The sequence below is a fragment of the Nesoenas mayeri genome (assembly GCF_963082525.1).
Source record: "Nesoenas mayeri genome assembly, chromosome: 3".
NCBI classification, from domain to species: Eukaryota; Metazoa; Chordata; class Aves; order Columbiformes; family Columbidae; genus Nesoenas; species Nesoenas mayeri.
The window spans coordinates 65385118-65409407 of record NC_137544.1 but is presented as its reverse complement, the minus strand read 5'-3'; the positions used below and the strand labels follow the sequence as shown (position 1 = coordinate 65409407).

The window sequence follows — 24290 nt, the reverse complement described above, 5'->3', positions numbered from 1 at the left end:
CTGCGCATTATCTTTTCACAAATAGTTTCTTGAGATTCTCCTTCCTCCCATCTGCTTTCAGCGGAACTTCGCGTTTTTGGTAGAAGCAGAAGGCAGATTGTCCTTTAGCACTGTGAGACATGATACCTTCCTTGGCTTTTTAATTAGATTTTAATAAAGCAGGTATGTTTTCCAGGTTGCAGGATTTTTAACTGAGACAGATTTTAGTCATGTTTTGTTTACATTTAGTAACCTGTGTTTTACTACCTACAAATGAGTGTCCATAAACCTGGGTATTGTCTGAGCAAATATCTTGTCACCAAGATCCCTGAAGTTTTAATTACGGTCTTCCCAACATCTGACTGGATTTAGTCCAATATGATATTTAGCTTTACTCTCTTAAACAGACTAAAATTTACAGCGCTTTTAAGTCCATATTGGACAGTCAGGACATAGATGTAAATAGCTATGCATCCTTAATTTGTCTCCTTATCTGCTTTTATTTTATATGAACTTTGAAACTGTATTATTGAACTACTGCAGTGTTTAAACAAAAGAAGACTCACACAAAGACATGATTTGTATGGAAGTTGCTATGCAAAATAAAGTTGCATTGTAGTTGCCTCCAAAAATCAATGTGTCATCACATTAAAAAAGGACTCCTCTACCATAATAATTACTTTTGCTTTGCACGATATGAAAATTCCATTTTATTCTTGCTCTTGAAAATTTTTTTATTCAACACAAGAAACAAATGCTTCTATTTTTATCAGGTTTCTTTCACTTACAATTGTATAACTATGAAGGTAATCAGTTATAAGACATGGCAATCTGACCTTCATGCTAAAAACAAGGTAACTTCAACCTAAGAGGCTACACAAGCCTGTCGTTGCCTTCCTTTTGAGGCATCTGTTCATCCCAAGTGTGATACAGAACACAGTATAAAGGCACAGTTTTTCAAAACCACAGATTTTGTTCCCTGGCAGTTGGGTGTAAATCCTGATGAAATTGCGCCTGGGAAGTAAAGCATATTGTGAATCAAAATGTTTGATGGTTCCTGGTAGTTGTGCTGAAATCAGCCTATCTAGGATTAGATTATGACAGAAAAAGCATTCTGTGGCTGCTTATAAATATGCACTTAGATGGTCTTTCATGTTGGTTTTCTCTGTCTGTTCCCACAAAGTCTGATATGTCTTATGTTCAAGCTTCCCTTTAGTCTAGAACCACCTAGCTCTTCCACACACCATCACCTTATTTCTCAAGGTACTTAACTTTGTGTCCAAAGATTTTAACTTGAAATAGTTGAAGTACTATGCTGACAAAGGCTGTGTTCTTTTTGAATCATGGCCAGTTTTACCAATGTGCTGTTTTATCTTTCAGGCTCTCATGCTAAAATATTTGTAAAATAAACCAGTAAGGTCACAAAATATGGAATTTTGTGGTGGTTAGAATTTTGTGCCTGCTGGTTTTCTGTAAATTCCTTCTTCCTTCTCCTTGTTTTGCAGAGATCAGAAGAAAGTATGATATTAACTTCCATAAACCTTGATCCCTCATTGCATCTTTATTTTTCTCATTTTTTCTCATCACCTGAGCATTTTGACTAACATGCTCCTGTTCCCTTGCTATGCATTCCCCATTTCAGAAGAGAAGCATCCCTGCTTTATTTCTTGCTGGAAGGGATCTAGGGCTCTCACTTAAATGATTTATCAACAATACAATTTCAGAATCATCAGGGGAATCGGCCATTTCTATCTGTGTTGACACCCTGTCTTATATATATATATATATATCACTAATCCACAGGAATATTACCCATTATATGAATTACAGCTTAATGGGAGCTGGACTGAGTGCTCTAAAGTTAAGATCTCATGTGATTTACTGTAGGCTTGCAGTGTGATACTGAACAAATTGCTTCATGTCTCAGTGTCTTGGTTTTCCATTCATGATAAAGGGATGACAGCAATATTTCCTTTTTCTTTTTCAGTTCTTCCTCTTTTTTCTTTTGAGCATGATCTTTTAGCTGAAGATCTTTTTTGTATGTGTCAGGTTTTGTAACAGAAGTGCTAGGAACAGACTTGGGCCCTACTGCCACTGCTGGCAACAGCAGGTTTTGTGATGCCTTCTCATGTAATGTCCTGCGTGCTTTCAGAGAGACTTCGACTGAACTGGTTAGGAAAGACAAGGATAAGATGCGTTGATGTAATTTGGGAAGTTACGGGCAACTTTTCTGTCTTTGGAAGCTCATGTTTCTTTTCGGTATCCTCAGTCCCTAGTTAGGGTAGTTTCTTCAGTGTTCATGCCACCATAAATGTCTGTAACAATTGTTCAACTTGCAGCAATCTAAAGATGACAGGGTACATAGGAGAAAGAGGAATATTTACTACATACATAGCATTTAGCTGGTGCTGGCATCCCGTGGAGAGATTGAAGTAGGTGCCCGAAAGGTCTGTCTTACAAAATTAAGAAAAGCAAGCATTTTATAGGAGTTGGTCATATCCCACTTAGCTACACCATTGTATAAAGAACTCACCTTCAGAGTTATTCTTCTTTGTGAGCCATCATTACCCATGCAAATGTGGTCTACAGAGTCTCTAGAGTGACTGAGGAATCAAAGGACAGAATAGTTCTTACAACTGTTGCTTTTTTTAGGTCATTTTTAGAATTACAGGTGCACCCCCCAGAAGTGGTTAAGGCTGAAAACAATTGTTAAATTTAAATAAATTTTAAAGGGCATTAGGGAATCAAATGTTAATGTTATCTCACTACATTCAAAAAGAAATAGAGGGTAATCAGGATGTTGCATTACAAACGTTTCTGTGTCAGTACTCTACTACTTCTTTTATATTGTTCTTGTTTTGTTTTGTTTTTCTTGCAGGGACCATTAAACATTCAAATCTGAATTTCTGTGAACGGTACAGTTTCCTTAGTTCTATACATTTGTAAGTAAAACCTAATGTAATTACAGTAATTTTGACATCGTAGTAGGAAAATCATGTAAATCATCATTAAAAATCATTGAAGTATGAACTTTTTTGTTATTCTACCTTGAGGAACTTTTTCAGAAAGCTGTTAGGCTTGGCAGGAAAGCAGAAAGAACAACTGAGTAATTGATAGGATCTATTTAATCCTATTTATGCATGAATTTGATTTTTCTAGGGCAAGATCTACAGTCTACATTATCATGTGAGAAAAAAGTTCACACGTATGCAGGATGTTATCCATTCTTTACAAGTGATCAAGCGTAATAGCAGGCTTTTGGCTATGTTTGCATCACCCTCCATTTTATTTGTTTGTTTGTTTTTAATGGAGAATAATTTGGTTTTAGAGGTAATTTTGTTTAAGGCTAAAACACTGACAAGGTAGCATGGAAGTGTTTCATTCTGCACTCTGGTTGCACACGCTGTAGTTTTCTTTTAAAGCCTGTTCAACTCATTTCTCCAATGGCTGCACAGCAGTGTATACCTAATTATTCTGTGTCCATCCCTATACACCAGTGAAAAGGACTGTTAGCAGCAAAGTTGGAGTAAATAAAATTATGCCTGGATATGACCAAGTTAAACAGGTCAAAGAGTGCACAGTGGTGAATAAGCGGGTTCTCTCTGCTACTTACAGCCAATTGAATTAATTAGTGAAATGGATTTGGGAGATCTATCCCTTGTCCTGCAGGCTCCATCCGTCCTGGCAAGCATCTCAAGAGAAATGACAGTCATGCACATAATGGTTTTTAGTCTCTTTGATGGAAAGCTCTGATCTGTGCCTTGTTTCTGTGGTTGAGCGCGAGGCATAAGGCTGGATGGGAACTCGCATGGGATCACCCAGGCTGTTTGCCTGCTTTCGGGAAGGATCAAGCATATCATCTTTCATCTTGACAGGTGTTTGTCTCAATCTCTGCCATCACTTCCGGTGACATCATTACATGTAATACCTGTAGATAACCTACTGGCAGGCTGATCATCCTTGCATTAGAAAGCTTTTCTCTGCAACTGCATAATAATTCTTGTTTTATGTATGATGGACATGGAGAACAATTAGTCACTGTCCTCTTCTCATAACAAACTTTTACATATTTTGAATATGTTATCATGTCTTCTCTTAGTCTTCACTTTTTCTAGACTAAACAATCTAATTCTTTCAGCCTTCCCTTGTTCTACATCTTTTATCATTTTTTGTGGCTTTTACCTGGACTCCATCCAACTGTCTGCTTCCTCTGACAGCCTGGTAGGCAAAGCTGGACACTAATGCAGTCAGGGCCTTGCCACTGCTAGTAGGGGAAGAATAATTACTTGATTTCTTTACAATATTACTGTGAGTATATATCAGGCTGCCTTTACTGCGACTGGATATCATCCTGATTTATAATTTGTTTACAGACCGCTATAACTCCCCTGCAGATCCTTTTTGCAGTTCAATTGCCTAGCAAGCTTCCTTTCTATACTTGTGCATTTAAATTATCATTCTATAGTAATTTGCTTTTCTTTTTGTGGATCTAATGCATTAATTTCAGAACATTTATCCAAATTACTGTTATCACAGTGAATTCTAATCCAATCTTGTAAACTGCGTGAAACATCACCCCGTTTTATATCGCGTCAGATTTTACAAATCTCTTTTATCACCAAAGATCCTCAGATACACAAGGCATCAGAATTACAACTACCGTGTTCTGAAAAACTTGATGAAACATCTTTGGCTGTGCCCACCTCTCTGGTGAGCAAGCAGGAGTTATGTTGTAGGACGTACTCAAACTCTTCTCTGCTTGTCACTCTGCCGGTGTTCAGCGACCCAAGGTAGCTGACACTTCAGCCACCAAAGGCAATGCTTAGATGCTGAATTAGCCTGTGCGGAGCTCCAGGTGTCGGCACCAGTATTCTCTCAGGCAGAGCTTATTTTGAACTGGCAATGTTGTTCTATGCTGTATTGCTTTTTCTAAGGTATTTGCAGGTTTTTTTCTTATCCTTCTCATTCTTTCTTTTCCTTGTGACTTTGCATTGTGAATTTTTTGCAGTTCTCCCAGCATGCTAAGCTGTGGGTACTTACTGATAGCTTTTAAATTACTCCTTTGGGGCATTAAGGTAATTAAACATCTCCTGGCATCGCATACTGCTCACTCACTCTACTCTGGGTTAATTGGCTGCTGTGCCTTTAGCCTTGCTCTTCTGTAAACTCATCCTCTCATCTGAACCCTTCCACCCCTGGATTGCCTTTGCCTGAGGGTGTCCTGGGTTAGTCCCTGGAGCTGGCTGCAGATGCATTCCCTGCACTCACCCAGCATTTATGTGCTCTTCCTTTCCTAGGAACCAGGAAATCTCATGATTTCTAATCGCTTTCATTTGATTTTCTTTTCATCGCTAAATTCTTAACAGTTCTTCTACAAAACTAAAGTTAGAAGAACACCACCACATGTGCAATGTCTTTTATCACTTTATGGCCTGCCAAATTACTTCTTCAGCAAATACCTGAGTATCTTTTTCTCCAGGAGAAATCAGAGGTATTCAATCCCAAACTTTGTCTGTATTCTACTTTTGAAAGCCTTCTGAGTTTTTGTGTGCTTTCATGGAAGAGTTTTTTCGTCCAGGAAACCAACAGAAGACTGTTTTGGTTGTCTTCACTCCTTGAACTATTCAGGGGAATATTTTTATGAGCTAGTAATCTAATTCTTTCTGCAAAGCAATTGCAGCTAAAAACTGAGCCTAAAAATGGAAGCCTAACGTTGCTTTAAAATGTATTCTGCAGGTTTGTAAAATACATCTGAAATAAACTTCCCAAGGAACCTACAATGGGTTCTGTGCCTCATCAGTGTAATGGCAGCCACAAAGAGATGAGGTATAACCAGCTACGACCTTACCCTTGTGACAGGTAGTCACCATGCAGCATAATAAATGTAATCTTCCCTGAGCAGCAAAGTAGAGCTAAATCTGACAAAGACTTCTACAATCTATATGAATGTAAAAAAAAAATAAAAATATATATATATAGTGAAGAAGACAAACCCAAACTCTTTATGGCAGAACACCCAATGCGAGTGTTGGTCTCAGAGTTATAACCTTATGGTTGATCTGTCTCTTAGGGGCCAAACTGCAGCCCCACATCAGCAGCCTTTTTTTCGTTTGGGAAAGGATGTGTGTGGTTCAGCTATTTGAGCATGCTTCTTGTTTTCTTTGTTTAAAAACTGTTCTGTAAAAGTTATTTCAGACCTCTGTAAATGGATGACAAACAGCCACATTTTAGCTAGACCAGAACTTTCTTAATAGCCATTTTTTACCCTGCTATGAGTGCTATTTCAGTAGCTCTGTGGGTAACAGCAGCATTTTTCTCTCTTTGGAGGCTCCAAATATTAGAATTATTTTGGAGGAGTGGTTTTGGATTCAGTTTGTATTGGTACTGATAGGTTATATATCTTGGGTATTATATAATGCCTGTAATTTAAGAGTCCACAAAGAAAACAAAACATTTATTATATTCTGAGGCATTTCCAGGGAGTGAATAACTATGATTAACTGAATAGGCCATTAGCTACCACTATTACTCTGCTCAAATGCAGCTGAAATAGCATTTCTTTATTGGTAAAAATATTTGGCAACACTGCACTCAAAAAGAAGAAAAAAAAAAAAAGAACTTTGCAAATGACATTTTTGGAAAGTCTTCCACATTCTTAGGAATCTCCAAATAAGTTGTATTTAAAGGGACCAGACTCAATTTTCCTAGACTGAAACTGGTCAAGAAATATAATAAGTATAGACTGAAGGTGAATATTATATTTCACCAGTCTTATGCCCACATATTTAGGAATTCAATAATTAACATAGCTATGGGGATAAAGTTTTCTTTGGATTGCATAAGTCTTCTCACTCAATTATCTCAATTATATTGTATGTATTTACTTCTGGTTAGATGTGTTTTTTCTCTGCAGTACCTATGTGTTTCCAGCTATTTATATCACTGTAGGAACATGTTCTACAATTAGAGAAAAAAATACATGCTGATTCATTTTATAATAGCAGAGTTACTAATGAAATAGTGATAGCAAGATTTTTCTATTAGTGCTATGAGCCACAGAGCACAACCTAACAGTTAGTAAATTAATTACTATTTTTTCACTCCTGATTGTTGGTGGTTTTTTGTTGCTGTTGGTTTGGTTTTTTGATTTTTTGTTTGTTTTTCAATGCTATTTTGTCATTTAGATCTTTCTAGTGTATCTTAGACACCTTTTATTGCAATGTCTTGTTTTATTTACTAAGAGCTTTGCTTACAGTAAAGGAATTTTCCTTTGTGCTGAATTTTGTTCAAAAGAAGAAACAGAGTATGTCTTCAAGGCACAACTAAGGGTCTTGAGATTATTTTTGAATTTAATATTCTTAACAGCTTCATCTGGTTAGAAATCAACTATCCTCTGAAGTTTCTTTATCTTCCTCTGCCACAAACAACTTACTAATATATTTTCATACTGCATAATATCAGATCTCTTCAGAAATGTTGGTGGTAGTTAGAGTAAAAAAAAAGAAAAAAGTTATAGTAATTAGGAAGAATATTTCTGGTTTAAATCCTTTGGTGAACAGGAATGATATGAATTTGGCTACGTTGCTCTCTGGAGATCCCTGGCATCCAAAGCAGGCGGCATTCCTCTGCTGACTGGAGCTGATAGATAACTTTCTGTAGATTGGGTGGTCTATGATGGATCTGAGGAACAAAGACTCTCGCTCTAGTGACTGTCTCTTTTAGGAAAAAAAATATTGTTTCTGCACAACTGAAGTTGAATTTTACTTTATTTTTCCCATTTCTTGAAAAAATAGTTTCCACTGACAATAGCATGTATGAAAAAGCTAGATTTTTAAGGACCTAATATTGAATGCCTGACAACTTTGGAACTTCACGGGATTTTAGAAATGGCAAAAGGGATCATTTTAAAAGCAGTGATATCAAGCGAATGCAACTACCATTGTTAAAATAGAGTTCAGAGTCTTTGTTCATAAGAGATAATGGAGAAGAATAGTAGTGATGGAGAACTTTCTGCATTGACATGAAGAGTTCTTGGTCTGTATTTAGAAGGGAAAGGTAGGCTCAGAGACTGGTAAAATAATAAATTCTCTTGTCTTCTCCGGTAAGATTTCTTTTGATTATTGCAGTAGTGTGAACATACTGCTTACTTAAGCATTTTCCTAATTATCGTAATTATTTATATAGAACTATTTCAGTTTTTTATTATGGAGGATATTAAAAATTTAATTTTATTTTAAGAGCTAGTTTTAGGCATTCAAAAGTGTCTGAAATGTAATATGAGTGAATGCAAAAACAAAAGCTATTGAACAATTCATCCAGTTAAACCTCTAGTATGGATTTAATAGTAAGTCAGTGAGAGACCATATCTGGCATAATAGTGGCCAATAGTCTTCAACAGGCGCAAGAATCTTGCCTCTGTCCTGGTGCTCTATCATCTCATAATGATTATCTGAGGTATTTTTATATGTTGTGGTATTTGGTTGGAATAACTGAACTGGATGTGTGGCAACACCAATATAGATTCAACCAATGTTTTTAGAATTTGCAGAGAGACAGCTGACTAGAAAACTGACCTAATGATCTGGAAGAAAATGACCTACAGGAAGAGCATCTTCTGCTTGTTTAATGCTGGACAGATCTACCATCAATACAGACATATTTTTAGAATAACAAGGTTATAAGAGTAAGAGGCATTCTGTTTACATAATTTATAAATGTTAAGTAAAGGTGCCAAAATATTTTTAGTGCCAGGCCCGACAAGATAGAATCAGCACTAGAAGTATTGGCTTTCTGATCAACAGCAGCTAAGGTCACAGAGAAGCCACAAGTAGTGACAGATCATAACTTGTACCTAAAATAAAGTTATTTAAGGGATTAATTAAAGCCAAATATAAATAATTACATGTAAATGCGTAGTGATATTTTCAGGCAATTTTTAGATGTTTAAGAGAAGCTCTAGGTTTCAAGGTTCACCTTTCATGGCTATTCATACATTTCTAATTCACCAGAGAGACAATTCCTGCACTGCAGGTATTGGAAATGGTGTTTCCCCTGCAGAGTGAGAACTGCAAAGAGCACATGGGAAGGAAGCTGATGGTTTCCACCACATAGCTAAAGCCAGGCAGAAGACACAGTTCTTAGCAGAGGGGCATGTAGACAGAGCAAACAGATTCATTCTGCAGACTGGTAAATCCCTAGTGGGCAGCTGCAGATGGGTACCTTTCAGCCAAAGGAGATGCTGAAAGACCAGGCTGAAATTTAGTAGTACAAATATAAAGTCAGGCATTTAAAGAAATAAACACAGTTTCTGCAATTACTTTTTTGGAGACAGTAAAATGAGGGCAAACCAAAGTATGTTTATTAGCTGTGAGATGTCTCTGAGCCATTGATGTAACACAGATGTGTTTTTTTAAAAAAAAAAAAGTTAAAATGCTATCTTAGGATGTATCAAGCAACGTATCTCCAGAAGAGATAGTGAAGTTATCAGTACCTTTGTCATAGATGATAAAATTGTTTAGGTTGGAAAAAGACCTTTAAGATCATCAAGTCCAATGTTAACCTATCACTGCCAGGTCTATCACTAAACCATGTCTCTAGGCACCACGTTTACATGTCCTTTAAACACCTCCAGGCATGATGACACCGCTGCTTCCCTGGGCAACCTGTTCCAATGCCTGACAACCCTTTTGGTGAATAAATTTTTTGTAATATACAATCTAAACCTCCCCTGGCGCAACTTGAGGCCATTTCCTCTTGTCCTATCACTTACTACTTGGGAGAAGAGACCAACACCCTCCATGCTACAACCTCCTTTCAGGTAGTTGTAGACAGCGATAAGGTCTCCCCTCAGCCTCCTTTTCTCCAGGCTAAACAGCCCCAGTTCCCTCAGCTGCTCCTCGTAAGACTTGTGCTCCAGGCCCCTCATCAGCTTCATCGTTCTTCTCTGGACACATTCCAGCACCTCAATGTGTTTCTTGTAGTGAGGGGCCCAAAACTGAACACAGTATTTGAGGTCGAGCCTCACCAGTACAGAGTACAGGGGGATGGTGACTGCCCTGGTCCTGCTGGCCACACTATTCCTGATACAAGCCAGGATACTGTTGGCCTTTTTGGCCACCTGGGCACACTGCTGGCTCATATTCAGCCAGCTGTCGATCAGCACCCCCAGGTCATTTTCCACCAGGCAGCTTTCCAGCCACTTTTCCCCAAGCCTGGAGCATTCATGGGGTTGTTGTGACCCAAGTGCAGGACCCAGCACTTACCCTTTTTAAACCTCAAACATTTGACCTCATTCCAATGATCCAGCTGGTCCAGATCCCTCTGTATGGCCTTCTACCCTCCAGCAGACCAACACTCACACACAATTTGGTGTCATCTGCAAATGTACTGAGGGTGTACTCAATCCCTTCATCCAGATCATTGATAAAGAGATTAAACAGAACTGGCCCCAATACTGATCCCTGGGGAACACCACTTGTGACCAGCCACCAACTGGATTTAACTGTTCACTTCAGGTCTTTGGGCCTGGCCATCCAACCAGTTTTTCAGTCAGTGAAGAGTACACCCATCCCAGCCATGAGCAGCCAGTTTCTCAAGGAGAATGGTGTGGGCAATGGTGTCAAATGCTTTACTGAAGTCCAGGTAAACAACATCTGTGGCCTTTCCCTTATCCACTAAACAGGTTAGTCAAGTGGGACCTGCCTTCCATAAACTCATGCTGACTGGGCCTGGTCACCGGTTGTCTTGTACATACCACGTGATGGCACTCAGGATGATCAGCTCCACAACCTTCCCTGGCACTGAGGTCAGACTGACAGGCCTGTAGTTCCCCAGATCTTCCTTCCAGCCCTTCTAGCAGATGGGCGTCATGTTTGCCAACTTCCAGTCAACTGAGACCTCCCTGATAAGCCAGGACTGGTGATAAATGATTGAAAGTGGCTTGATGGACACCTCTGCCAGCTCCCTCAAATGGATCCCATCCAGCCCCATAGACTTGTACACATCTAAGTGGTGTAGCAGGTCACCAAACACTTCTCCTTGGATTATTGTGGCTTCATTCTGCTGCCTGCCCCTGTCTTCCAGCTCAGGAGGCTGTGTACCCAGAGAAAACTAGTCTTACTATCAATGACCAAAGCAAAGAAGTCATTAAGTACTTCAGCCTTTTCCTCATCCTTTGTCACTATGTTTCCCCCTGCATCCAATAAAGGATGGAGATTCTCCTTAGCCCTCCTTTTGTTGTTCCTGTTTTCATAGAAACATTTTTTATTGTTTTTTACAGAAGTAGCCAGATTAAGTTTTAGTTGGGCTTTGGTCCTTTTAATCTTCTCACTGCATAACCACACAGCACCCTTGTAATCCTCTTGAGTTGCCAGCCCCTTCTTCCAGAGGTTATAAACTCTCCTATTTTTCTTGAGTTCCAGACAACTCTCTCTGTTCAGCCAGAATCCTCTTCTTCCCTGCTGGCTCATCTTTTGGCACACAGGGACAACCTGCTCTTGCACCTTTAATATTTCCTTTTTAAAGAATGTCCAGCCTTCCTGGACTTCTTTGCCCTTCAGAACAGCCTCCCAAGCGACACTGTGAGCCAGGCTCCTGAACAGGTCTTTATAGGATCAAGTGTGTCTCATCACTCATGTTAAAGATTAAATCAAACTGGAAGACTCAAGAGGCAAACTAGGGAAAGAAGAGGAAAACTAAGAGGCAAAAGGATGGTGACAGATGTTAACTTAACCTAGTGAAAGAAAACCTGGGAAAGAGACTGTGCTCATGGTCTCTCTAGCTGCCTTCAAGTAGCACACATATGAAAAAAAGCCAGAAAATCTGCTTATTGTAGACACAAACCTCAGGGATACAAATTGGTCATGAATAAATGTAAGCTGCAAATTAGAAAAATATATTCTAGCCATCAGAACAATGAATTTCTGGAACAGTAAGCAAAAGGACATTAAAAAAAGAAAAGAATAAACAACTTTTAGGATAAAGCTTAGTCAGTTAATGGAAAGGAATAGGAGGAGCCCACATGCAAAGACTTTTCTCTCTCCTATTCCCCTGCTTTGCACTCCTCCTATTCCACATAGCAAAGGACTATTAAAAGTTTTGTATGCTCCTGAGATGGCCTTTGGGAACCAGACATTCGTAGGTATTCACTGAGGTGGATGCAAGAGTGAAAAAACAAGATGACACATCAGCTATGAGAGAGAAGAAAAATCTAGGGCTTTTGGTTGTCTTGGGATCTCCAGAAGCCATTGGCATGATACAGCCTGACAAATGCTGGTGAGGTGTAAGAGCTCAAGTCCATTTCAGGGTAGGGATGCTGATTTGGGTTTCAGCTTGCTTCCTCCACATTGCTGGAAGCCCAACCATCAGTTACTGCTTTGAGACAGTACAGGGAGCTGCTCTGTGCTGCTGGCGAACAATTTGTTAGCTGATGCCAGCTGATATTCAGTGATTGTGCAATGACTTTTTACCTACTATGTCCCAGTGTGACCAGTTACGGGAATGCACCAGCTCCACAACTGGGAGGCAGCAACACCTGAGCTGCCTGTCAGGCAAGAGAGGTGCTGGCAGCGAACACTCCCTGTCCCTGCTGGCTCAGGCTAAAAGCGACAGTTTGGGACAAATTCCATTCACCTGGGCACTGGCAGCAAACAGCCCCCTAAATCAGACACAGCCACACATAGGCTGCCCTGCCCCGCAGGGTGAAGAGGTCCAGGTTAGTTTAAAGGCTTATCCCACAGGACTGATGCAGCACAGGAGCAGTCCTGCAGTCAGGTCCCGGCTCTCTCCTGGGATGTGTAGCTGTGTGGTGGGGAGGCTCTCACCATGGGTACCAGCTCTCAGCACTGCCTGATACTGTGAGCCCACCCTCCCTGCTTCAGCGCAGCACTAAAAGGTTCACTTGAACTGTCCCTGCTGGGTTTATGGATGTACCTTTGCCTTGAAGGAAACCAGAAGCATTCCCGCAGTCAGGCCCAACTGAGGAGAGATTAAGGCTGCTCTTCGTTAACACCTTGAGGTGTTGTTACTGTTCCCAGCTTACCCACTCTGCCATACTGCAGCCACCCCAATGAACACTGTTTGGTTTGAACTTAGATGAAGTATTAAAGCAAGTATGTCAAGAGTTGGCTTGTGGTCACGATTCAGTCACATCACTGTATAGACAAACCCCAAACAGAACATAAATCTTTGTCTCCCTCATGGCCAGGCAGGGCAGGGTAACTGCTTCAGCCTGCAAAGCTGGAAGACAGCAGATTTGGGTGTTTCTTGTCTTGCAAATGTCAAACATTCAAAAATTGTGCCTTCAAAAATTATGAGACTGGCTTTAAAATCTTGAAATCTTAAAATTAAGGCTCTAGAAATCCCTTTTATTTTGCCTTGGTTTTTCAGCCTCTTCTGAGCCTATCAGCACCTAAAATCACATTTTCCACCTTTCCTCGCATCTATGAGCATACAAACATAAACTAAAATATGAACACTCAGATTCTTATGTGAGCAGCTTTCTTCAAAAGAAGGTTTACAGGAAAACTTCACGTCATGGAGCTCACAAGAAACTCTCCCAAGTTGACAACACTGGATTTGATAAAGCCGAGGACTGAGTTTGGCTGGAGTTTGTACAACTGCAATGAGGATATAGTTTGGATTACAGAATTCTTGCTGGAGGAAGATATGGAGGGGGAAGAAACAAAACAAAACAAAACAAAAAAACCCTACAACAAAACAGGCGTAGATTACCTGAAAGGAGGGGGAGGAAGTGAAGAGGTCAGAGGTGGCTACAGTTGTTGGCTTATGCAGTGCAGTACATGCATTTTCAGTCACAGGCCAGGGAAACTGCTGCAAGCCTGTGAAATTCACCCTCCAGCACAGAACTCACCCCCTCCCACAAAAAGTTGCTGGGTCCCAATCTGTATTTTTGAGGACTGGCAACTGGATTTTAAATTGGTACGCTAATCAGTGTTAACTACAGAATGCAGTGTGCCACTGGACTGTTCGTGTCTGACAGATATCACATACACCACTATATTCAATGCAGAAAAGCTTTTAAAGATAAGCAACTTTTTTAATTGTGTCATATAGGATTTTTTCTGATGATTTTAAGTGGTTTTAAAGAATAGTATATGTTACTATTTCTGTCTAGTCTGGGATTTTTTCATATATTAAACCGCTTAACGTGATTGTTAAAGTGGAAGATCCGTATTCTTTTTAAAATATATTTCTAACTAAATTCTTTAAAAGTTCAGAGATTTTGTTTTCCATTGTAATTAAGCGTAATTTGAATTTAGCACATTGTAGCTTCCATTTATACTTTTATCCCTGGTATCTTTATGATATCAAGACTCTTAGATGAATTCTAATAATTCTCCTTAATGTTTGCCTGTTAATTTATTTTAAAAAAAACTATAAAAATATTTTTATATACAGGTACACAAATAATACAGCAACTCAGATTTTGAACATCACTACTCATTTTTTCCCATAAAAACCTTTGGATTGAGTCATATAAAACACCATCATAATTTTCAAATTTCCTACTGCCTCTTTAGATATGACACCCATATGACATACTTCCACTGAAATTTAAAGTCAGTTATATCATGTAGGTTTTATTCTGCTTGATAACATCAGGAAAAGTTTTACATTTGCCGTTAATCCCTATTTGGTAACCTTAAGTCTTAAATACACTGAGCATGGCTGATTTTCCCTCTGTCAATCAACATGCCAACATTACACTGCTTTATAGACAGATTCTTCTTTCTACTTTTGAAAAAAATGCATGGGACTCATCTCGCTTCACTTTGCCCTTGCAAAACATTTACAATGCAGAGCTGACTGGTTTGTCTCTGTCGTGAAGAGTGAGCACTAAATAGTGGGGGTGAGACACCCACACACCCCTTATGGCTGCTCCTGCCACTGGTGTTAGACACCTAATTGAGCCTGGGACAAATTCTCCTCTCATCACTGACTGGCTCTAGATATCATGGGTTTGTTTGCCTCAACAGTAGCGTCTAGTGCCATTAAAGATGTCCTGAGGGTCTCCATGCTGATAGGGCAGGAAACCTTCAGGTCATCTGAAAAGCCACTAGACCCATAAGCACAGATGAGTCCCATCCTTGGGTACCCAGTCCCAACCCATTGCACATGTCTGGAGCAGTTCCCCTACATGTTGTCTGAGGTGTCAGAAGAGATTTTGTGTGCACTGGAACTGCACCTCTGAGTGCAACTTTAGCCACCATGAAAAAGCAGCAGTTACCCAGGAAAATAATGTACTGGATGTTTCAAAAACATGCAGCAATATTATACAAGGGTTTTGGACCACTGCAGAGGAATTGTCTTTATTTCCAGCCTAGGTGGTTTCAGGTCACAGTAATATCAACCCATCCACTTTGTCTCTTTTGGCTGCAGATGGGCTGCACCTCTGACATTGTGCCCAAATTTGTCTCATACATCACAGGCTCTGGCTGCATTCAGCTTGTCTCTACCCTTGGGCTTGTGAGATGAATCCCACTGTGGTGGCAGAATCCAGCTGGTGCCATCAGGCCAATGCTTCTTCTCTTCCTTGCTTTTCCCCAGAGGGATATCATCAGATCCATGTTTCTGGGTTGGGAAACTCACTCAGATGACCTCATATACAGGTTTCAGTGCTCTTGGAGGAACAAAGCAGTATCCTATCCACGTGTTATCGCTCAGGGCTCTTCAAAACACATGCAGCCCATTGCCTTCTTGTAGGCAAGATCTGCACATCCACATAGAGACAGGACGGTTCAACCACTGCGCAGGATGACGCGATCCTCCTTGTCCCGCTTTCTCTGACAGGGAATGACTGTGTCATGATGCTAGTGCACAAAAAGCAGGGTTCACCCCTTTGCAGTTCACTTTTCCTTGCCTGCAACGTAGACAGGCTGAGCAGACTTTGTTTCTGGATCACAAAGAGAAGGATGATGATCTTTTAAGAGAGAAGTCGCCATCACAGTATCACAGTATGTTTGGGGTTGGAAGGGACCTCAGAAGATCATCTAGTCCAATCCCCCTGCCAGAGCAGGAACGCCTAGATGAGGTCACACAGGAACATGTCCAGGTGGGTTTTGAATGTCTCCAGAGAAGGAGACTCCACAACCTCACTGGGCAGCCTGTTCCAGTGCTCCGTCACCCTCACTGAGAAGAAGTTTCTTCTCAAATTTAAATGGAACCTCTTGTGTTCCAGCTTGATCCCATTACCCCTTGTCCTATCATTGTTTGCCAGTGAGAAGAGCCTGGCTCCATCCTCATGGCACTCACCTTTTATATAGTTATAGACATTAATAAGGTCCCCCCTTAGCCTGTTCTCCAAACTAAAGAGCCCCAGCTCCCTCAGCCTTTCCTCATAAGGGAGATGCTCCACTCCCTTAATCATCTTTGTTGCCCTGTGCTAGACTCTCTCCAGCAGTTCCCTGTCCTTCTTGAACTGAGGGGCCCAGAACTGGACCCAATATTCCAGATGTGGTCTCACCAGGGCAGAGTAGAGGGGAAGGAGGACCTCTCTCGATCTACTAACCACCCCGCTTCTAATACACCCCAGGATGCCATTGGCCTTCCTGGCCACAAGGGCACAGTGATGCGTACTTCTTTCCATGTCAACAGGGTATCAGGTCTTCTGCTCCTGAGTGAACTGCTGCCCGGGTTTTCTCTCAGCTGTGTTTCTGACTGAGCAGTCTGTCGGTCTTTCCCTTTCCTTGTTAGCAAAAGTCTTGTTCTCAGGGAAGGTTGGAAATCCTAGCGCTGACTGGCAAAAAGACAAAGGTAATTTTGGTATCTGGATGTCTACAATTCTCCATGAAATCTCTTAAATCTTTATAATTTAAAATCCCTCGAGCTGTTCTCAGAGAGGCACAGACATCTGGTTTATCTCAACCTCAGGACTTCTGACTTCCTGTAACAACTGTGTTTTTTGTGGGAATCCTTCTCTGCCTCAGCGGTCAGACAGCAGCTGTACATCACAAGCAGTCCTGGGTCAGGCTGACTCGTCCATCTTTCCTTCTCCTGTTTCCTTCTTTTCCACTGGAGAAAGTCAGAAGTATCTGTGTGTACTCGTTATGCTGCTGTCGCTCTGTAACCACATATTTTTCAAAGGAAAGTCAAACCCTCTTTTCACTGGAATGCCAATGGGATGTATCCCTAAATGTCAAATCAAATAACATTTCTTGTTAATTGAAGGTAGGCTTTGTGTTGTGTTTAGTGACTAGTTTATATTTCAACTTCTGCTGGCCTCCAATTTTTCCAGTCCGGAACTGAAAATACAATATTGTATGTCACTAGGAGGAACTGGGTGATCTGTCTCCGTCTCAGGAAGCAAGTTATTTCACTTTTGTGAGTAGCTTAAATAGCATAAACAGAATATGTCATAGAGTGAGAAGCAGGAAAGATCTGCTGAATAACCCAAAATAGGTAAGAAGAGAGGACTGTGCCTCCTATATTTGTGGAATTGGCTTGTATCTCCATAAATATTAATCTAAGTGGTAATCCTTTCTTTGAAAGGCTCAGTATGATCAGTCCTGTTGGTGGTAGCAGTCCTCATTTGATATGTTTCTGATCAAGAACTTATGCAAGATAAATAGTAAACAGTAATTTTGCAGCTTGGAGTTTTGTGAAGCTGTGCAACTGATTTATTTCCAAAGGAGGTATCGTAGTGTTATGTCTTTGTTGCTTTCCAAGTGGAGGTTTCTGCTGAACAAAATGCAATCTTAAGAGGCTATGAAAGACTTCAATTAAGCCTAAATTGAGCAAAATTCCAGTAGAGCACATACTTCATAAAAGTAGCTATATGCATGTAAAATGAGTTTTCAACAAAACTGTATTGTCACTTGAAATCTTTTCTCCATAATGCTTTAATTTTAGGAAATGTATACAGTACTTCATTTAAAAAGATATTTACTAGCATTATCTGTTTTATTTGAACAAGACTGCATGGCAAAATATTTCAGTTGTTATTATTCTCATGTGTGCTAGGGAAACTGGGCTAGAATAAATTATTATTATGTGAGTGCATAAATGATTTGGAAAGCATACACAGAGAGTAGTTCTTAATGATACACCATTAAGTGCAGTTCTGCAAGTGTTTTTCCTTGTTCTGGTTCTGCTCAGTATTGTCACTGACAGCTTGGATGAAAGGTTAGAAAGTACTCTTAATAAATTCGTAGAGCAGAACAAGTGTGTTGGAAGCAAGGCAGTTGAAAATGACCTTGATAAAGTTGTAGAATAGCCCAGAAAATATCAGCTTTCCAGCAGTGAAATTAGAGCAAATGCAGAACTGTACATATAGCTCAACATAATCAGCTGCACATAAATACAGACAGGAAGAAACTGGCCAAGCAGCAGTTCTACAGAAAAGACCTGGTGCCATAATGATCCGAAGCTGAACATGCATCAGTGAAGTTCTGCTACTGCAAACAAGGCCAGCACTATTGTGGGCTCTAGAAAAGGGAGTAATAAAGCATAAAATATTTTGCTCTCCTCAGCACTGATAAGGCCTCAGTGGAAGAGCTTTACCCACTTGTGGGAATTGCAGCTCAGGTAGGATCCCACAAGAGAGCAAACTGGGCTCAAAGATCTAAAACACCTGGGTCTTCAAGGAAAGGTTGAAGGGTTGTTTAGTCTAGAGGTGAGCAGAGGAAAGGAAGAGATGACAGCAGCCTTCGTATAGCAGTGGGTGATTCTGAAGAGGAAGGGATTTAGCTGCCATGTATGCTGTTGGTACAAGAAAACACTAATAGGCTTTGATCTTAACAAGGGTCATTTAGTATAATCATTGGAAAAAATATGTAGGTGGCAAGGAAGAATGTAGCTGCAGAATAGGTTGTTTAGGGGGAATTAATGGAAACTTCACCCTTGCAGATGTTTAAAAATAGGTTGGACAAACATTAGCAGGCATGGCATAGGTCAGGGATGGATGAAGCCATCTCTCAAATTACCTGCTGGCCCTATTCCCTTAGTGATTTCTGTCTATGTGATAGTCACAATAATTGTACGTGCAAAAAGTACTTTGGGTATCTCCACAAAGTTTCAGGGTATGTAACAAAAACTTAATATTAGTTCTGGAATTAGTTGCATGACTTCTGTATTTACATTAGATTGAAGCAATTATACTTTTTTATAATTTTGCCTGTGTCAGTACTGATTGAAATTTACTAGAGTCTGATGGCTTTGTGAATGGTCTTCTCGAAATAAATAGGTGAACGTGTCAGATAGCTGTGGCAGGATACAAAACACTCAATTCTAGCCATAAGAAAGCTTGATCTTTAGTTTATTTATAGGCCATGGAAAAAAGATGGACACCTTTCAGAGATTACCCAAGGTGTGGGTAAATCACACTCCAGAGGTACCTCTGCCTCCTCTTTTACCCATTCTGCAGCAAATATATATTGGAGGTGTATTTTTGGTCTTTCCTTTTCTCAGTCTGTGATACTAAGAGTTTGGTTTTCTGAGAAGCAAAGTGCCTGGACTTGACAGAAGACTATCTGGAAAAATTATAATTGGCAGGAAATCAGAGTAGATAATCTCGTGGTCTTTTCTGACCCTGGGTTTTGTGAAGCCCATACACTGAGTCATTTGTGAAGGATTTATAGTTATTGTGATTAATAGTTGTTATCAATACATAATGGGCATGACCAATATGTGTTAGAGATACTTGTACGCCAAACTTACATAAGCCGCTTATTAATCTATTGGATTCTTACTCAGTAACTGTTTACTAGTCCTCTAAATTGTTTACACTGTATCTTCTGTACAGTGTGTATGAGAGACAATATAGCCCTTTTAGCTGGAAAATCTGCTATAAAAATATAATTTACAGATATAATATTTTAATTTTAAAGTATTAAGGTACTGGACACTGAAGGGGAAAATTAATATTTTTTAAATAAACATGTTTAATCCTGGATAATATTTTAGGAACCATGCAGTATAAGACACCTTTCTCCCTCATTATCAAACTGTGACTAACAGAGAGACTGTAGATGTTATACCAAATCTATTATTTATGAAACATTTGCTATTGCCTGGAAGAAAAAAAAAAAAAGTCTCATTTGCAGGGCTTTTTAAGCATTGGAATTACGCTCCAGCAACCAGTGATGACTAGTTATTGTTCCTTTTGTCAACAGGCAAGATGAAGGAGGTTCTGGCAGCTTACCATGTCCCGAGCTCTGCAGAGCTAAGTGAGGAGTGCGCCCGTGTTCTAGCGTGCATCACATCGCCTCTTGGGTCTGGAGTGCCAGAAGGATCCCAGCGCTGCAGACTGAGACGGCGCTGAGCACCTCAGTACCCCGTTTCTGACAGAACCCAGGGATGGCAAACTTACGTACCAGTATTACCTGTCTGGAGCAGGTTTAATTTTATAAATTAGAACCATAAACTCTATGAGTTTCTAGGCCATATTTGTGCTGTTGAGGATGATCTGCTCAGATGAACAGTTTTGCATCCATCGGAGGGACAGGTTCTTCTGCTGGACCAGAAGATGACAGTGGACTGTATATTGTAACTAATGCCATTTGTAGCATCTCCTAGTACAAATAATTGAAGAACAGGTTGCAAGAGAATCCTGTAGGGGATAAGACATGCTTTGTTTTGATCCACAAATTTTTAAAAATGTTGAGTTTTTTGGGGGGTTTTGTTTGTTTTTTTAAAGATAACCACTTTTACATAACACTATGTGTGCAGTCTGTGTGCAGCTCCTCACTGTGGCTATCTATATTCCAGAGACGATGGGTTCCTTGTGAGACACCTGAATATTTTTAGATTTGTGATGAATCCTTAAGTTATGAGAGTATCATGAAAAAGAAGAAGGGAAAGGTTCCAGGACTTCTATTTGACTGGATGTCTCCAAATTCTTCCTGTTAGTGTCCTGAAAGGAGGAGGAAAGGGCAAGAAGTTGAAATGAAACACAAAAAAATACACTGCATTTCTTTTTTGGCATATGCACGTACCTGAATGTGTGTTTGATCCAATAACCAAGGGGAGAGAAACAGCAAAGTTATCTGAGCCCTCACATGAAAGGTCTGTGTTTTGGGGCAGTATTTGCTAATTTTGTCTCTTGAATAGCTATAGAAAAGAAAGAATATGTATATGCCCCCCCACATGTGAAAAGGACATACTTACCATTCCTTTATTTATTTTTGCTCTTTCAAAAATTAAAGTGCCAGTTATTTGGAATGCTGTAGTCTGTGGTCTCTTTACATTTGTTTAGTGAGATTCTTTCAGCAAGATCATTCCCATTATGGTGTAACTGCATGGTGACCACAGCTTTGGGCCTGTATAATAAAGATCTAAATTCAAAATTTTGTTTCTCATAATTTTCTCTACTTTTATGTTGTATCTGCAAGTCTTTGATTGGAATCCTGCCTATTGCTGATCACTCTTTAGAAGAAGATTTGGAAAAAAATGTTAGAGAGGAAGGTATTTGTATGTTTGGATCTTGTTTTGCTTTGTATCATTATTTACAACACGTTAAAGGGCAGAGGGATATAAAAGGTTAGCAAATCAATAGTGATGCTTAAATTCAGTTTGCACACGAGGCCCCAGGGCAATAAGGAGATTAGGCTCTTCATATCCTGGATTTAAGGCCATACTAAAGTATTTGACATCTGGTCTCTATTAATTAGTAGTCCTGGAAAGGTATGGGAGGAAAAAGCTTTAGAAAAGCTGATTCTAAGCTGGCTTTGATTTGCACTGTGTGTGATATATTGTGCTGAACATATGTATGTCAGAGTTTAAAAGACAATTGGATTCTTTTTCCTTCCTCCTTCATATTCTCTTTGTAGACAAAATTTTAAACTATAAATATGTTCTTCATGTAGTAATTACGTTTGTGAGAGCAAAGACTGCACATTGCATTTCAAAAATTAATGTGGTCCTGACAAGGCTACCATAGCCATGCTACGTTATAGTCAGGGTTCTGTCCTGCTGACGCTATGTTTAGCTTATAGCAAACATCTGAGCTCACGTCAACAGAGCATCCCTGACCTTTGAAATGCCTTAGTTGGGCATCACCACGATCCTGTGTTGTATGTAGTTGCATAGGGACAGTAGAGTGCTCACTGCTGCAAAGTCCATACCAGTGCATTTAAGCATGAATGGGGTCAGACAATAGCGTCTCAGTGCAGTTTCCTGATCCATTTAAGCCAATCCAAGGCTGTGCTCCTGCTCGGCGAGGGGCAGCCCTGATTTCTTCTGCCCCGCTCACACCTTTCTGTGACCTCCCTAGAAGTGCTGCACACTTGTGAGGCTTCCTGGTCCGAGTGAAAATATCCCACCCCACATGTTTAGCTCTTGTGCTGGCTCTGATACCAGGGAGAGGGTGGGAACAAACACCTTGTTATCAGTAGTTTAGTTTTAGGTTGGCTTGCACTGATGGAGGAACCCTACCTTCAGGTCCCTCTGACTGTCAATTAACCAACCTTATCTAAGGACATAGCTTTCTTATGGCTAAGAAGTATTCCTTGATCCGGTGACACTGCAAAGAAAATAAAGCTTTGGAAATGAATTAAATCCATATATAAATAATAACCCCCTTAAAATTACCTGTGCAGTGGCAGTATTTGAGGTACAAGAAAAATACATTGCCATTCAAATTACTCTGATGAATAAAACTTTTTCAGATGAGCAGAAGCAAAAGTGGTGTGCTGCAGCAGTGCCAGGGCAGTGTAAATCTCCTGTGCTAGCAGACCTTGAGCTATTAAAGAGGTACGTGCTCAGCATGTGGTGAGCTGGAGCCACCAGAACTGTAGATGCTTGAGCTTGACCATGGCACCGTTTGAATTTGAATGTCAAAGTGAATTGCCTCAAGAGCAGAGTCTGTTTTAGAAAAACAGCTTTTTGTCTGTGCTGTATGGAGGCTGCTGGAAGCTTGACAGTCCTGTTGGGTGAACTTTTCTGGCGAGATGTGTGGCTGTTGCCCATCTGTTCAAGGAGTGATTAAAAAACGAAACACAACAAAACAGGCAAACCTCCCAGCACTCCTGTAAGGGCAAAGGTTGGAGCTTTTTGTTCTTTGGATGAATTCCCCTTTTGAGAAGCCTCCCTGTGCTTTCCCTTGGCATCTGGACAAGCCCTTCTTTGTGAAGGTCCATGAATATGGAGAGACCTGCAGAGCATCCACCTTTTCAGTCAGCTTCAAAGGAAAGTTTAAAAAGTCATTATGTTCTGGCAACTTTAAACATCTGAATCAGGATTGTGCTGGCTTTATGAACAGTATTATCTGACTGACGACTTGAGGCAATTCAGTATTTGCACAGTTAGAGCAAATACTTAATATGGACCATGTGGCTTAGCAGGAAAGAATGTTGGTTTTGCTGACCGAATGTAATATGTGAATATGTAGTTCACATTCAAATGAGATGGGCTTAAGTTATTTCCTTAGCAGACAAGAATAAGAGCATCTGTTCAGGGCCCAGACCTGAAATAAATAGTAAATTTAGAGACAGCTCCTTTGTCCAGCATTGTTCGGATGTTAGACATCTAAGAAACAGTTGACTCTCCAGGTCACAGCTGGGATTTTGATGACAAAGTATAAGCATGTCACTGCAACAGATCACCACACCAAATCTTACCTGTGACTGCACTTCTGTTCCTGCTACCATTCTGCATTGTTGTGGTAACATGGGCTTTTACAAATATCAGCTTGCTTTAGGTTGCTTATGGTTACATTCCCTTTTTTTTGATCTACGTGTGTGTGCACATGCTGCTGTTGTTTCAAACTATTCATACAAGGGAAACCCCAACATCTGGCTATCAAATTTTCACTTATTTGTTTGTTATTACTCAAAAAAGCCCAAGTTTTTGAGAAACTATGACCGTATTTTATAAGCAATTATATTTCTTACTTTTTAAATTCTCTGTTGCAACCTTCATCTAGAGATCTCCAAATACTTGTAAAATACTAAATAAGGGAGTCAGTAGTTTCCAAGCAGCATACATTTTATTCTAATGTATAAGTAGATAAGCCAAGTCACTGGAGAGCTAAATAACTTCACAGATATTTCACAAGAAGTTGCTGCACAGCAACCAACAATAAACAAAACCAATACTAACCCTTTAAGTAAGGCAACATCTTAAGGGGTTTTTTTTCTCACTACCTGTTGTGTTTTCTTTCTATGCATGAGAGCCCCTCTGTCAGCAGTTCACCCCAGCTTCTGCAGGAGCTCTGTACCTGTCCCCTCTCCATCTTGCAATAAATAATTAGGTTGTGTTACTCCCTATGACAACCTTAGCTGCCTCCCAGGAACTGTTGTGAAGGGTCATTTTTGTACTTTGTTTTGGGTCAGTTCTTGGCTAATTTCAAGGCTGTC

At 40.1% G+C, this 24290-nt stretch overlaps 1 protein-coding gene across 1 annotated transcript in view; it reads left to right on the top strand.

The window, feature by feature from the left end:
• SCAF8 (SR-related CTD associated factor 8) overlaps positions 1 to 20630 on the top strand; it is a 92169-nt gene extending 71539 nt beyond the window's left edge. Inside the window, exon 21 of the mRNA XM_080342384.1 lies at positions 20109 to 20630. The gene's annotated coding sequence lies outside the window, so the exon portion shown is untranslated. The remainder of the gene's footprint in view (positions 1 to 20108) is intronic.
• Positions 20631 to 24290: the final 3660 nt, after the last annotated feature.